The 14,688-nt window shown below is 34.4% G+C and overlaps 1 protein-coding gene across 1 annotated transcript in view; it reads left to right on the forward strand.

Annotated features, from left to right (window-relative positions):
* The first annotated feature begins 1,315 nt into the window (after positions 1–1,315).
* LOC138698335 (uncharacterized) overlaps positions 1,316–14,688 on the forward strand; it is a 965,071-nt gene continuing 951,698 nt past the window's right edge. Inside the window, exon 1 of the mRNA XM_069824187.1 lies at positions 1,316–1,522. The gene's annotated coding sequence lies outside the window, so the exon portion shown is untranslated. The remainder of the gene's footprint in view (positions 1,523–14,688) is intronic.

The following is a 14,688-nucleotide window of genomic DNA, read 5'->3' on the forward strand; positions in this document are numbered from 1 at the left end:
TAAAAATTATTCTGTTAACTTCATTGGCTACTTTTCGTAGTTTCCTATCGTGTCCGACTATTCAACATTTATAATTCCATATCCGTTAAAGCTTTGACTTTCTCCTCCCATCTAATTTTAACTCTAAAAAGAAATTTTCCTAATTTATGCAGATTGCTGGCGTTAAGGGGACCATTCATTTTTTTATAAGCTACTATAGCGTTTATTTGTAGACATTTTTTATCCACCTAACTGTTTCTCAAATCATTCGTTGCCTGACACTTTAACGCAATATGCATTGCGTCTTCCGCTAGTCCACATAAAGGACATTTATCGTTCTCTACGTTCCCTCTCTTATTTTTGAGCCTCCAGATACCTAATCTCCACCATGCCATTCCTGTTCTCTCTTCCCTTGAATTTAGTCTAATATATTCTTCCTGTTCCCAGAACTGTTTAACCTCCCTATAGTATTTTAGTGATCCTAGATCTTTAAGGGGATGCGCTACTGAATTTTCTAATTTCTACATTTTAAGAGATAATGTATTGAAATTTTAACAGCATATTATGATCATGATTATGAATTAATCAAGAAAATTTCAATGATCTAAGTCAAGGAATAACTCTTTTAAAAATAAAATTTGAAAATAACACGTTTATTTTAGAAACCCCCTTTTTTTTTTGGAATCTAAAACAAGAGTTTTCTATGTTTTTCATAGTGCATATTATAGCTGAAACACAGGTTGTGGTAATGGGGCATTGGAAATTAGCATATGATGAGTGAAATAAAAAAAAAAAACATGACATTTCTTCAAAAACGGTCATTTTTCAGTAGCGCATTCCCTTAATATTACTAAAAATATATTGTCTCGAAATTTCGTATGCCCTCTCTTTTACTATTCATCCAATAGTTTTCGTGATTATAATTTTAGTATGAGTTTGCATTATAAAAATAATAATTAATATCAAATACAACCGACTCGATTATTCGATTAAATATTTCTGATCGATTAATCTTACAACAGAAATTGATCGGTTAATCGATTAAATCCCACAACACTACATTTAACCCTTCCTCCACTTCAACCGGTGTTATCATTTCATTTCCAAACAGCCCTTCCAGCTGAAAACGACGTTGAGTAAAGAATTAGCATTACAATTACAATCCCGAGATGAAAGTGTTGAACAGCTGAGGGCTAATTCTCCATTTCTCAGAAGTTGTCGAGGTGTATCTGCATGCTCCTCCCCTCCCGACGCGCGCTGGCACGCTTCTCAAATTTGAGGCAGGTCCAGCCGCTTGCGCGCGTTGCGGGCCTGTATATAGCGGCGGGGCGGCGCGCTCTCTCAGTGGTGACTGTGTCGCGGAGACGCGAACGTGAGTGCGGCGCGATGCGGGCGGGTAGTCGTGCGACGCTGCCGGATCGCGGCGACCGGCGCAGGACCCGGCGTGTCACATAACTTCCAGGTGACACGGCAGTCCAGCTTCTTTCGTATCTTAAATACGTGCAATTCCGGGTTGCGGGGCTACGGGAGTTAATATCTGAAGGTCAGTGTCTGTTAACTTTTTTCTAACATTTAAGGGTATATTGAAGTGAAATTTTAAAATTTTTAAATATTGGACCTACAGCTTTCATTTCCTCACACATATTATTTAGAATATAAATACTATAATAGGCTATAAATTTTCTACTGAATTGGTAAATAGTATTTTGCAAATTTCAAGCATGCTTTATAAAAATTAATTTTAATTCTTCTTTATCTCCTCATATAACAATTATTTTTCCAAAATTGAAATTTTACTACTATGTTTAACGTACTACCATTAATAATAGCCTAAATAATTAATACAAACATTTTAAGTTTGCGTGTTAGTTTTATCTGAAAAAAAATTGTTTACTTCACTGAAGATCAAATGGGAAAATAAAACTGCCACGACTGTACAAATTAGTATTATTATTATTATTATTATTATTATTATTATTATTGTTGTACAAAATGAAAATATAAAAACTGGAAATTTATCCTTTGAAGAGGTGGAAAAATTCAAATATCTGGGAGCAACAGCAACAAATATAAATGATACTCGGGAGGAAAGTAAACACAGAATAAATATGGGAAATGCCTGTTATTATTCGGTTGAGAAGCTTTTATCATCCAGTCTGTTGTCAAAAAATATGAAAGCTGGAATTTATAAAACAGTTATATTACTGGTTGTTCTTTATGGTTGTGAAATGTCAAGTCGCACTTTGAGAGAGGAACATAGGTTAAAGTTATTTATGAATAAGGTGCTTAGGAAAATATTTGGGGCTAAGAGGGATGAAATTACAGGAGAATGGAGAAAGTTACACAACACAGAACTGCACGCATTGTATTCTTCACCTGACATAATTAGGAACATAAAATCCAGACGTTTGAGATGGGCAGGGCATGTAGCACATATGGGCGAATCCCGAAATGCATATAGAGTTTTAGTTGAGAGTCCGGAAGGAAAAATACCTTTGGGGAGGCCGAGACATAGATGGGAAGATAATATAACATGGATTTGAGGGAGGTGAGATTTGATGGTAGAGACTGGATTAATCTTGGTCAGGATAGGGATCAATGGACGGCTTATGTGAGGGCGGCAATGAACCTTCGGGTTCCTTAAAAGCCAGTAAATAAGGAAGTATTATTATTATTATTATTATTATTATTATTATTCTTATCCCTTTTAAATTCTATTGATATATCAATGCAAACTTTCAATCATTATAGAGTGAGGGAGGCATGAAAAAAAAATGTAATGCAGCTAGCTCTAAATTTGTGGAAGGAGAGGAGAGGGTTTTAAACAAGAACAAAAGTGCGAAAACTAAAAACCGATGCAAATGGAATTAAATATCAGAGACAGCGTGCACATCTTTAAAAATGGCTGCCAAGACAAGTGTTCTAAGGGGCCCAAGATTCTGAAATTTTGCTGAGAGAATCTGAAAGGACTGAGATATTTTTAAAGAGTAAAAAGAAAAAAAAATTGACATTTTTTTGTGAAAAATTAATTATTTCACTTCAGTATATTCTTAAGATATATTTAGAAAATGTGATTTTCTTATGTCTTTCAGGAGATTTTTCGTTTTGAATTTTGTTGTTTTTTGGAATGAAAAGTTTCTGAACGTCATTTCCACGAAGCAATTTAGAAGCTATTTTATTTTCGATTAATTTTGCTTGCTAGGATATAAAATTTCTATGCGGCAACTGAAGCAGGTTTCTTAAGAGTAAAACGATGTAAAATATTGAAAATTTAATTTTCTTTTACTTTTTTGCTGTTATTATTAAGCACTAGATTCTAAGCAAACTGATGGAGATTGTATGTAGTACAGTTTAGTGTACATAGAGATTTAAAATGTAAAATAAATCATTTTTCTAAATACTATTTTTCCTGCATATATCAAAAGAAATTTTGTAGGGATATATGTCATGAGCTAAAGCAACATCGAATGCGCTTACAACTATTTAATTTTCTTAATAGATTCGGAGAAAAATAATTAAATAAGTTTCTGAAGTGCAATTACGCAATAAATGAAGTAAACAATGATCTAAAATCAATTATTTCATGGACGAAAAAGTTTGGACTGAAAATGAACTCGGAGAAATCACAAGCAATCATAATGGGACATCAACGACTTTTAAGTAAATAAAACACAGGAGATTTATCTCCTGTTAAAATGAATGAAACTATTATCCCTTACAGTGATAGAGTAAAAAGTCTAGGAATTTATAGGGCCTATGGACAATAACTTAAGTTGAAATACTCAAATCACACACATATGTAAAATAATTTTTATGAAAATTCACGCACTAAATTCGAAATTTCCTTCCGTTGTTTCTCAAGAAGAATTTAGTGCAGTCGCTCTTGATGCCTCATTTTGATTACTGTGACACTCTCTACACTGACCTTAACATGAAATTGACAGGCAGACTACAGCGTGTTCATAATGCATGTGTTCGATTTATTTGCAACATCCGTAGATCTGACCGTATCGCACCTTCACTAAATATGCTGTCCTGGGTCCGTCTCAAAGAGCGAAGAACTATTCACTCTCTCACTTTACTCTTCAATATTCTTCAGAACTCTAACCCTAGCTACCTAGCTTCTCGTTTTCAACATTTGTCCTCATATCACGAAACAGATACTCGCTCACAACACCATATCACACTCTCCATTCCTAAACACAGAACATCCTTCTACTCTTCATCTTTCACCATCTCTGCATCTCATCTCTGGAACTCTCTACCACAACATGTCAGAGACTGTCGGACATTGTCTAGTTTCAAAAATAAATTAAAATTGCACTTTTTCAACTCAGATTCCTTTCAGTTATAAGCCCTTTTCTCTGCGATAGTTATGTAAAAATATAAGCTATATATTTCTTTTCCTTCCTTTCCCCTTTTTGTTCCCTTTATCAGCTGACGAATTTATTATCATAGCCTTTTATTGTAAATTTTATTTAATTTTCTTTCTTTTTTTTCTTTTTTATTATTTTATTATATTCTTCCTTACGTTTTCCATATTAACCATTTGTGCTAAATGAGTTGCTTTTGCTATATTCCAATGTATTTTACTTTCTTTTTTTCTATTATGGTATTATTTTCATGTTGTATAGTGTCGATTTCATTATGCTCTTATTATTTCTCTTTGTAATTTTACTATATTTCGAAGTACTGTTAGACCATTAACATCTATTATAAACTTTGCCGTGAAACATACAGGAAAGATAATATTTACACACATTTGTTTTCCTATTTAAATTACTATGTATAATAGTGTATACAGATTAAATATTTCATCATTATTCTATGTTTCAAGAAAGCGCTGTAATGTGATTTCTTTCTTGAAAGGTTTCGTCTTTTTTGAAATACTGCACCAATTTATAATTAGAAAAACATTTTCGCCACAACTATGAAAGCCATCATTTCTAGTTTTTTTACAGCGACAATTTAGTCTCGTTCAAACGAAACAATGTTGTACTATAAAATTACACAATAGAAAAAATATACATAATTGTAAATCAAAACTAAACAGATCATGTTGACTTTGAAAGTTGACTATCTGCATGTAAATGAGTCAAATACGCTAGGTAGTCGAATGGAATTACTTAAGTTTTGAAACTCTTGGTTGGAAATATTCTCAGACACACCTACGGCTTAAGCCTATATACATTTAAGGCTCTAATTTTATCACATTTGTTTTAAAATTTAACAGACTTTGATATAATTGTAACTATACTTTCTTCGGTTCTAATTAAATTTGTCTCAAGTTTGTTAAAAAAAATACAGAAGCACAACGTGAATATATTTTATTTTAGAAAAAAAAAACTTATAATTATATTAAAATCCGGATCGTATGATATTCCCTATTGCAGCCGTGGCGAAAATGTAATCGTGCGCCGAACCACTGTGTAACCTGCAACGTGCATAACACCTACGGAGGGAAGCGGACACCCGAAGGGGAAGTGAAGCAACTGTCTGACTTATTAACGGATTTTCATTTTCCTTACGTCAAGCACTTAAATATAATTTTATACAGTAAAAGGCTACAAACTAATGTTTAGTACGTGTAACGAAGAAAGAAATTAACAATAAATGAACAATATCACAACCTAAAATTAACTATCTTCAGTATGTCTCTGCAACAAATTTTCAAAATCGGGAATTATGTCACTTACTGCCAGTCGTAGTTGATCACGAAGGTATTTGTTTGTCAGTCGTGATCTAAATTTTTTTTTTACTATTTTAATTGTTGAAAATAATTTTTCACAAACGTAAGTTGTAGCGAACATGGCTTCAACAGAGCAAGCGAAGGAACGAAGCTTCGGATATTTATTTTTTGGGAAAGATTTGAAAGTTCAACATTTGTCAAGTCCTTACATCTAGCTTTCATTTGACATCACATAGTAAATTATTAATTTCAATTCAGGAATCCGCCCCTGAGCACGAGTTCTACTCTTTCAGGGGCGAGCTAAAGTTTCTCTGTATATATTATATTTTATGTTACAATTATTAGCAAGATAATAAAATTAAAAAAAAATCATTGAGTTCGAATTGGAAAGCTAACCGCATTATTAGTACATCTGCTGAAAAAGGGTCGACGTACAGAGATGATGATGATGATGATGATGATGATGATAACAACAACAGCAATAACACTTAACCTTTTAATGTTTCATCAGTAACATGTAGTATAATGCCGTTTTATGTTATACAACCGTTTTCCTCATAATACTTGTGAACAAATCATACATTTAATATTCTCATCATATTGACAGCAAAAAAATGCGTCCTCCCATCCTACTTGGAACTTTCGTACATGGTTTCGAGAGAGACATATGCCACTCGCAGGTCAGAGACAAATACAAATGGAACGGAGTTTGACTCCAGTGAGTGAGAGGGTGGAGGTTGGCGGAGGTTAGAAGCAAGCGAAATGCACAGCTATCACTGCGAGCCGCAATGTCTCGCGAGTCACGTTGTTCCCACGGCTGCCCTATTGGATAAATTATAGTGAAATCCCATAATATTTTTGGTTCTTTGAATACATTTTCTGTATTTGATATTTCTTTGTAATTTTAGTAAAGAAATCTTGGTTACCAGCGCAAAGCGTAAGTTTATAAAATCCTGATAATACAACTGACCTAAATAGTCCTTTACTATCTGCAGGGTAGCTAGAGAATACTATTATATTAATTTTTTCACGGTAATATTATTTCTTTTCTCAAAACCTTATCTACATTGTTGACACGTCATTTAAGTGGGTCATACAACACAATGTCTGGTTTATATATAGACGAAAAATAACATTACTCTCATATATAGACATACTGTATGCAATAGAAAGATTAAAAATAATATTTTTTTCCCCAATTTATCTTTTATTTATTATTCATATCTCTTCGATTTATATTTCCTCGGGCACGTCGTTTTCAATGATAAACTCAGCTAGAGCTAGTTGATATACAGTAATTCTTAAAAACCTTTTCAGAAAAAAAATGGCAAAATACTGCATCAATGTTGTGGTTTGTTTAAAGCAATGGGAAACCACAAACATCAACAACTTTATTTGCGCGATAAAATAGCAACGTACACATTTCTGTAACAGCAAGACGAAAAGCCCTCGTAAAACATTAATTAAACAAGATAAACATTAACCTCTTATACGTTCTAATGCAAAATACTGTCGTGCAATTTACATTTACAAAAATGCGGGAAGAATACAATCATGGAAACATGTCTACGTGACAAGATAGATAAATTCTTGTAATATAATGTAGGAAATAAAAAATTGATTGCTTCTCGTTTTTTTTTTTATAAATTTTCCTCGATTCTGTTATACAGTATGTTGGTAGGATATTTTCGTAAGTATCTGAAGGTCTCATGCGATAGTTATATTTATAAAACTCTCTTTCTAGATGAGATAGTCACAAAATATTGTCATGTTTTTATGAAAACATTAGAATGAAATAAACTGAATTTCTGAACAACACATAACATCGTAATGATTTAAATCTTTCGTATTTTAGAGAATATCGTGGTATAACATTGCAGTAATTCTAGGGGATCTATTTATTTATGTAGTTACTTATTCATTTATCCATTCATTCATTCATTATATTCCATTGATCTTACATGAGCAATGAAGCTTTAAGATGTGGAACAAGTCAAAATTTTACAATATTACAATTACAATTTTTACAAATTTTTACAATATTTTACAATTTTTACAGTTTTACAATTTAGTACTTTCTACAGTTTTTTTTTTACAATTTTCTACAATATTTTGACGAGATGCAGTGAGATGAGATGAGGTCCGAGGATTCGCCAAAAGATTACCGGGCATTTGCCTTTTGATTGGGGAAAACCTCGGGAAAAACCCAACCAGGCAATCAGATCAAAGGGGTGAAATGAAGCTATGCCGAGGACTCGCCATAGACCATCCATTCATCCATCCATCTAGCCATCTATTTACATATTTATATGCGTGCTTCAATAGAGTATTGCTCCAAATAATGCAGTGGTACATATGAAATCACAAGTGGAAAGGTTAAAATGTTAAACATTAGCAATAAAAGAATAAAATTGTTAAAATATAATTAATTCAAATAAAATAAAACTGTAAAGAGAAATATAGCATATAGTAGCGTCTAAGGACGTGTGATATTACAAACAAATCCATGTAATTGTAAACTTATGTAACAAGTGCAGCATGAGGACTGCATTTTCAAAATGTCAGTTCGGTGAGCTGGTACAAATAGATAGTACAGTGAAACTTCCCAGTAGCGGACACCGCCGGGGAAAAAATAAATGTCCGTTATTGAGAAGTGTCCACTATTTAGAAAATCACTCTTCAAACACATTGTTTTGTCTGGTAATGCTCGAAAAAAAAAAAGACCCGTTTCATCACAGTTGAAAATGTCTCTCTCATGAAACCCTTCATATGGTAAATTGTCAATGGCAAGCCCCTCAGTTTTAGGAAAAGCTCTCTTTGTGTTCTTATTTGCATTCTCAGTGTATGATTTTAAAATAACATCCTTGTTTTTTTCAAAATTTCAGTAACCTGAGTTTTCCCCACATTAAACTTTGTGGCCAGCTCACGAACATTTAATTTCTCATTCTCGCTATGCTTTACAATATCCACTTTCTCTTTTAGTGACAAACGTTTACGTTTTTGTGACATTTTTAATGTGACTGTACTTCCGAACTCTCAACTTGACAAACTAAGAAAGTACGGACTGCTTACGTACAGTATCACAACTAATAACTGTGCTGCTTACCTTCAGTAAGGACAAAAAAGTACAATAACGTTCAAATGCACGATAATGATTGTTGCAAAGAATTCCGTTAGAATTCCGTTTAATTTACAACCGTCTTTTTCTTTTTTTTTCATTCACGCTGTCCGTTATTTGGAAGTTTTAATTGTTGTTGGGAGATACATTTCAGTGTCCGCGTCCGTTATTGAGAATGTTCGCTATTTGGAAGAATTTTATCATAAGGGCCAATGTTATTTTGCAGAGGAATTTTAAAATGTCCGCTATTGAGAGGAGTCCGCTATTGGGAAATGTCCGTTAAGGAAAGTTTCACTGTATAACAAAAGGAAGTGGATAGGCCTATACAACTTCATGCGTATTGTATTTTATTATATACTCAGGCCTACTTCATTTAAGACCTATGGCTTCACTGTTTGCGTACAATATAAGTTGTCTGTAGGTTTATTAATGATCTGAAGGTGGTTCAGTGTAACCGAAAACGTTAATCTCTTATGTAAAAAAAACGGCACATTTGTGTTTATCACACTTGTGATTTTATAAGCCTGACGGTCTTAACATTAAAAACATTATACCGTATTATTACGATGTACCGAAGTACATATGGGCCGGGTAGCTCAGTTGGTAGAGCAGCTGGCTACGGACTGGAAGGTCCGGGGTTCGATCCCACGTGGTGACAGGATTTTTTCTCGTTGAAAAAACTTTCAGAACGGCCCCAAGGTTCACTCAGTCTTCTATAAAATTGAGTACCGGGTCTTTCCCGGGGGTAAAAGGCGGTCAGAGCGTGGTGCCGACCACACCACCTCATTCTAGTGCCGAGGTCATGGAAAGCATGGGGCTCTACCTCCATGCCCCCCAAGTGCCTTCATGGCATGTTATGGGGATACCTTTACCTTTTACCGAAGTACATATGATATTCCAGTGCAGAAATTCTGAGTCATCATGTGATGAAGGATGAGTGGAACAGAGAAAAATTCTCTCCGGCACCGGGATTTGAACCTGGGTTTTCATCTCTGCGTGTTGACGCTCTATCCACTAAGCCACACCGGATTCCCATCCCCATGTCGGATTGAATCCTCTCAGTTTGAGACGGCGCTTACTCCGTCGGTTTCCGGCCACTTAGTCACTCATAACGAGTGCACCTCTGCACATGTGTGGACATTGTGCCACTGTCATACATCTATGACGCAGTGCATGAGGGTAGGCCACTAGAGGGAACCCAAGAGGTGGAACTTGAAATGAGAGAATTCGATTCGACATCGGGATGGGAATCCGGTGTGGCTTAGTGGATAGAGCGATAGCACGTAGAGCTGAAAACACGGGTTGAAATCCCGGTGCCGGAGAGAATTTTTCTCTGTTCCACTCATCTTTCATCATTAACCTTGATGAAAGATTGTAAATGTTATACAGAAGAAGTCTATCAGTTATGTTACCTCGATAGTTATATTATAAACAATGAAAAATATAGCAAATTTTTTAAAAGTATTTATATAGCTACACAAGACTGACTACTGCAGATAAGAAAAATATTGATAAAAATTGTATCTGGAGTATATTATTATATGAAAGCGAATGTTATCAAATTAGAAAGAGTGGAAAATCATGTAGAAGCCGCGAAAGTGTGAATCTGGCACACAATGTTAGAAATGAGCTGGGTAAGATTAAGTATCAAATATTGAAGTTCTAAAGAGGGCAAAATAATATAGAATGTTAAAGAAGAAATTAAAGAAAAGAGGCATAAAATTCGTTAGTTGCAGAATAAAACCTAACACATTTTAATGTTAAACGTCTATACTCGATCTACAAGAGGAGAAAAACTGTAACAATTGGTATGAAGATATTTTTCTTTAAACTTTAAGGTCTCTCGTAGGGTACCACTGAAAGTGAAGTAAGATGAACTTCCTACCTCGTCATTTTTCACGCGTTTCGTCTCGTTCCATTTTTCATTTAATGTGCACCGAGGTTCTCAGCTTCTGTCAATTTTTGTGGATTCTATCACAGCAAGATGATCATGGAGAATCTTTTGTGTTGCACCCATATCCATTCTCAACGTTACCCGAATCTCGGTGTAGGTGATTCCACATTATCTTCTTTAATAATTTAAAGTACAGCGTTCAATATTTCTGTCACTGATCTCTCTAGCAGGTCGGCTGTCGTGAAATTCGTAGCCGATGCAAGTACGTCCATATTTGAATTCCGCAAAATAATTTTACACAATCTTTGCTGATAGTACTTAATCTTTAAAAGTATTTTTGAGGTCGTTTGATGCATTCATTACTCTGGTGTCAATGACAATTTAAAATTATAAGAACTCATAGTCCGAAATTCTTGACAAATCCATTAATTTGATAGACAAACTTCAAAAATATCTAGCAGCTAAACTGGAAAATATCTTTTCTACGATAGTGCCTAAAGTAATGTATGTATAAGATTCGTCTGTAATATTCGGAAATTCGACCATGTAACACCGTCTCTTGAGCTGCTCTCATGGGCTCGTCTAAAGGAACGAAGAATCATACACGTTGTTCCACTTCTTCATAAATTTTTTTACATTACTCTTCTCCAAATTACTTGTCTTCACGCTTTCAGTTCCTAACTACTTCACGAAATCAGCATCAGCCTCTCCTTTCTATTCTTCGTCACAGAACTTGCCTATACTCATCCTCCTACACTGTATCATTGCCTCGCCTCTGGAATTCGTTACCTACAGTAGTGACGTCAGGGATTGCCGGACATTGTCACAGTTTAGAAGTAAACTAGAAAAGTATGGTATGTTTTATCTCACGAAATCCGTTTCTGAGAAGTTGCTCATTTATGCCGAAGTTTTTATCTGTACTATTTTGGCAATAATTTCCTTTTGTTAGATTAATCCTTTCTCTTGTCTTTGTGCCAGGATACTAGAAAAGCTTGTTGTCCCTTAGTTAATAACAATGATGCTGAGTGCCACTGTTATTTGGTGTCTGTGTTTGTTGTATATGTTTTCACTTTTGTTTGTTCTTTTCTTTTGCATCATTTAATATGTTAGACTAATTTTTATTATTTTCAATTTATATTTGTGTGTTCAGTTGTTTTTTTGTCTTATTCATTCTGTCACTCGTTATTGCTGTAAATTAATTGAGGGTTTGGGTGCAAGAAAGGCACTTCTCTCAAATGCAAGTTTTGAGAAAACTGATGTTGAAAATTCAAATCGTAATAATGTTACCTATGCACGCCTTTACATTTTGGATACTCCTGACCCCTGTGATCACAGTATTGAACTACAACTTGGTGATCACATGCATAACAGATAAGAGAACACAATAAAGCGTTTTACTCAAAAAGGGCACATACTTTAAAATGCCCTTCTTGCACCCAGCCCCTCAATTGCATTGATGTATAATTTTTCTTATAGTTGTATTGCATTTCTGGTGGTGTGGAAGAGAAGGCCTGATGGCTTTAACATCACGAGAGTAAATAAATAAATAAATAAATAAATACATAAATAAATAAATACATCCTATAAAGTAAGGAGACGGGGGAGAGGTACTTGCCATGAAAAATACAACCAGTGGTGTTTCGTGCATTAACATTGAATTCATCAACTCCGCGAATAAAAATCGCAACCTTTGCTGTATCAATAATGTCACTACTGTCATCAAGAAACAATAAAAAAATGAACAAATTTTCTTGCTATTGTTAAATATTCCTCATGAACACAATCAGAAATCTCCTGAATATTTAGTCGAGAAATGCCCAGTTTTTCAAAATTAATTAACAACTTTCATTGGACAAATTATTTCAGCCACCTTGATCATTCGCTTTCAAAAACTCTCCTTCGTTGGAAGGCTTAAGAGCACGAACTATTTCGTTCGCCACTAGATCTTGTATTTTTTTTTTATTTTAGTTGGTTATTTAACGACGCTGTATCAACTACTAAGTTATTTAGCGTCGATGATAGCGAGATGTTATTTGGCGAAATGAGGCCGAGGATTCGCCATAGATTACCTTGCATTCACATTACAGTTGGGGAAAACCTCGGAAAAAACCCAACCAGGTAATCAGCCCAAGCGGGGATCGAACCCGCGCCCGAACGCAACTTCAGACCGGCAGGCAAGCGCCTTAACCGACTGAGCCACGCCGGTGGCTTAGATCTTGTAAGTTCTCTAACTTGAAATATTTATTTAATGTAAATTTGTGTTTTCGTAGAAAAAACACTCAATGACACACATTCGTAAACTTCTGTCTTTGACCCTCGTGTTTTTGTGAAACACGGCTTCGTCTCGTTTCACAAACTTTACACTCGTGTCAAAAAGAAAATTTTTACGAACTTTTATCAACAGTAATCTCACTAGAGGTTTTGATTTATCTAGAGAAAATCAAACCTCGAGTGGGATTTAATTGACTATTACACGATTAGAAGAAAGTATATAAAGATTATAAGCAACAAAGTACTCCAATACAATAAAATATTAATTGACTTATGAAAATAAACCTGTCTTCAAATGTATTATTGCACCATTACGCTAGATGGCAGTTGTGCCAACTATGGAATCTTCATTGAACTCTGTAGACGGTTACTAGTCAAGAAAGCTTTGTTGATTCAGTTTCATTTTTATTAAGACATTTGCATTCCACTTCAATTATCCGAATCCCAGTAATCAACGTCACTTAACAGATGATTTTCAATAAATCTTAATATTAAACAATCTCTGATACGTGACTATCCATATCATATAGCAGAAGCTATAGCATAACCTAACTAATATACACAAGTGTTAGAAAAGTTTTAATTAACGACGACGACATAAAAAATAAACATGAATAATTTTAAAAGGAATAATTATTGAATGTACAATTTTCAAATTTGAATGTGGTTGGTGGTTCAATTGATGTTATATTGGACGTGTTCGTAATAGAAGTGGAACTCGTTGATTTAGGCCTACATGGTGTATTCAACCTATCCAGGATTTCCGAATGGTGCTCTTCATTTATTTGTAAATCGGATTTCAGAAGATGCATAGGTATGATCAGTGATTTTTATTAATTCTTGTTCTTGAATGCCAATGCGAGTCATATTTGAAACTGCTGTGCATCGACTGGAGTGGTTTGTAATTATATATATATATATATATATATATATATATATATATATATATATATATATATATATATATATTGACGTCCAGACCAGCGCAGTTTCAAATGTTGGCAAAGAAAGAAACAAATGCTAGGGACGCGATAAAATTAAACAAATGCTAGGGACGCGATAAAATTGTGCGATAAGCAGCCATGATTGGTCGAAATATGTCCTTTCGTACCGTTTTATTGGTCAAAAGTAGTATGACGTAGTAGGAGTGTAATAGTCATAAATAACTATTTTTTTTTACGATAGTGCATAAAGTTACCATTTTACCCACTGTTATTTGTCAGTGTGTAAAGCGAGTCTTGAAAAGACTAGTGCGTAAAAAGTAAGTACAGTAATCACTTTAGGCACTTCTATTAATTTTACGCACTGCCAAAGAAAATGTAATATTGAAAATTCAGACTTCATTCAGTAAGAAATTAATGCATTACCTCGACCTTTCATTACTTAATATTACACGTAACACAAATATGTAACAAATTTAACACTCATATCTACATTTTACATTTTAATCATTATTCTGAATTTCCATCTAGTACTCATTGTAACAAGATATAGCATTCAACTGTTCCTAAAGCTACAGTTTGTTTACGGCGATCATCGCCGGACGCACACTGCCGGCGATTATAAACTCTGGCGATGATCGTCAGGAAGTGGTTTCTTTACCAGTGTACATCGCTGTCAATTCTCATTTGTTTTTCTGCCATGGCCTTCTCCAAATATCGATTATTGAACATGTATGCGGAGATGTGCGTCCTGAATTTTCTTCAGAACCAACCTCCAGCGATCTGCGTCGCGTCC

This window comes from Periplaneta americana, chromosome 4 (genome assembly GCF_040183065.1).
Source record: "Periplaneta americana isolate PAMFEO1 chromosome 4, P.americana_PAMFEO1_priV1, whole genome shotgun sequence".
NCBI classification, from domain to species: domain Eukaryota; kingdom Metazoa; phylum Arthropoda; class Insecta; order Blattodea; family Blattidae; genus Periplaneta; species Periplaneta americana.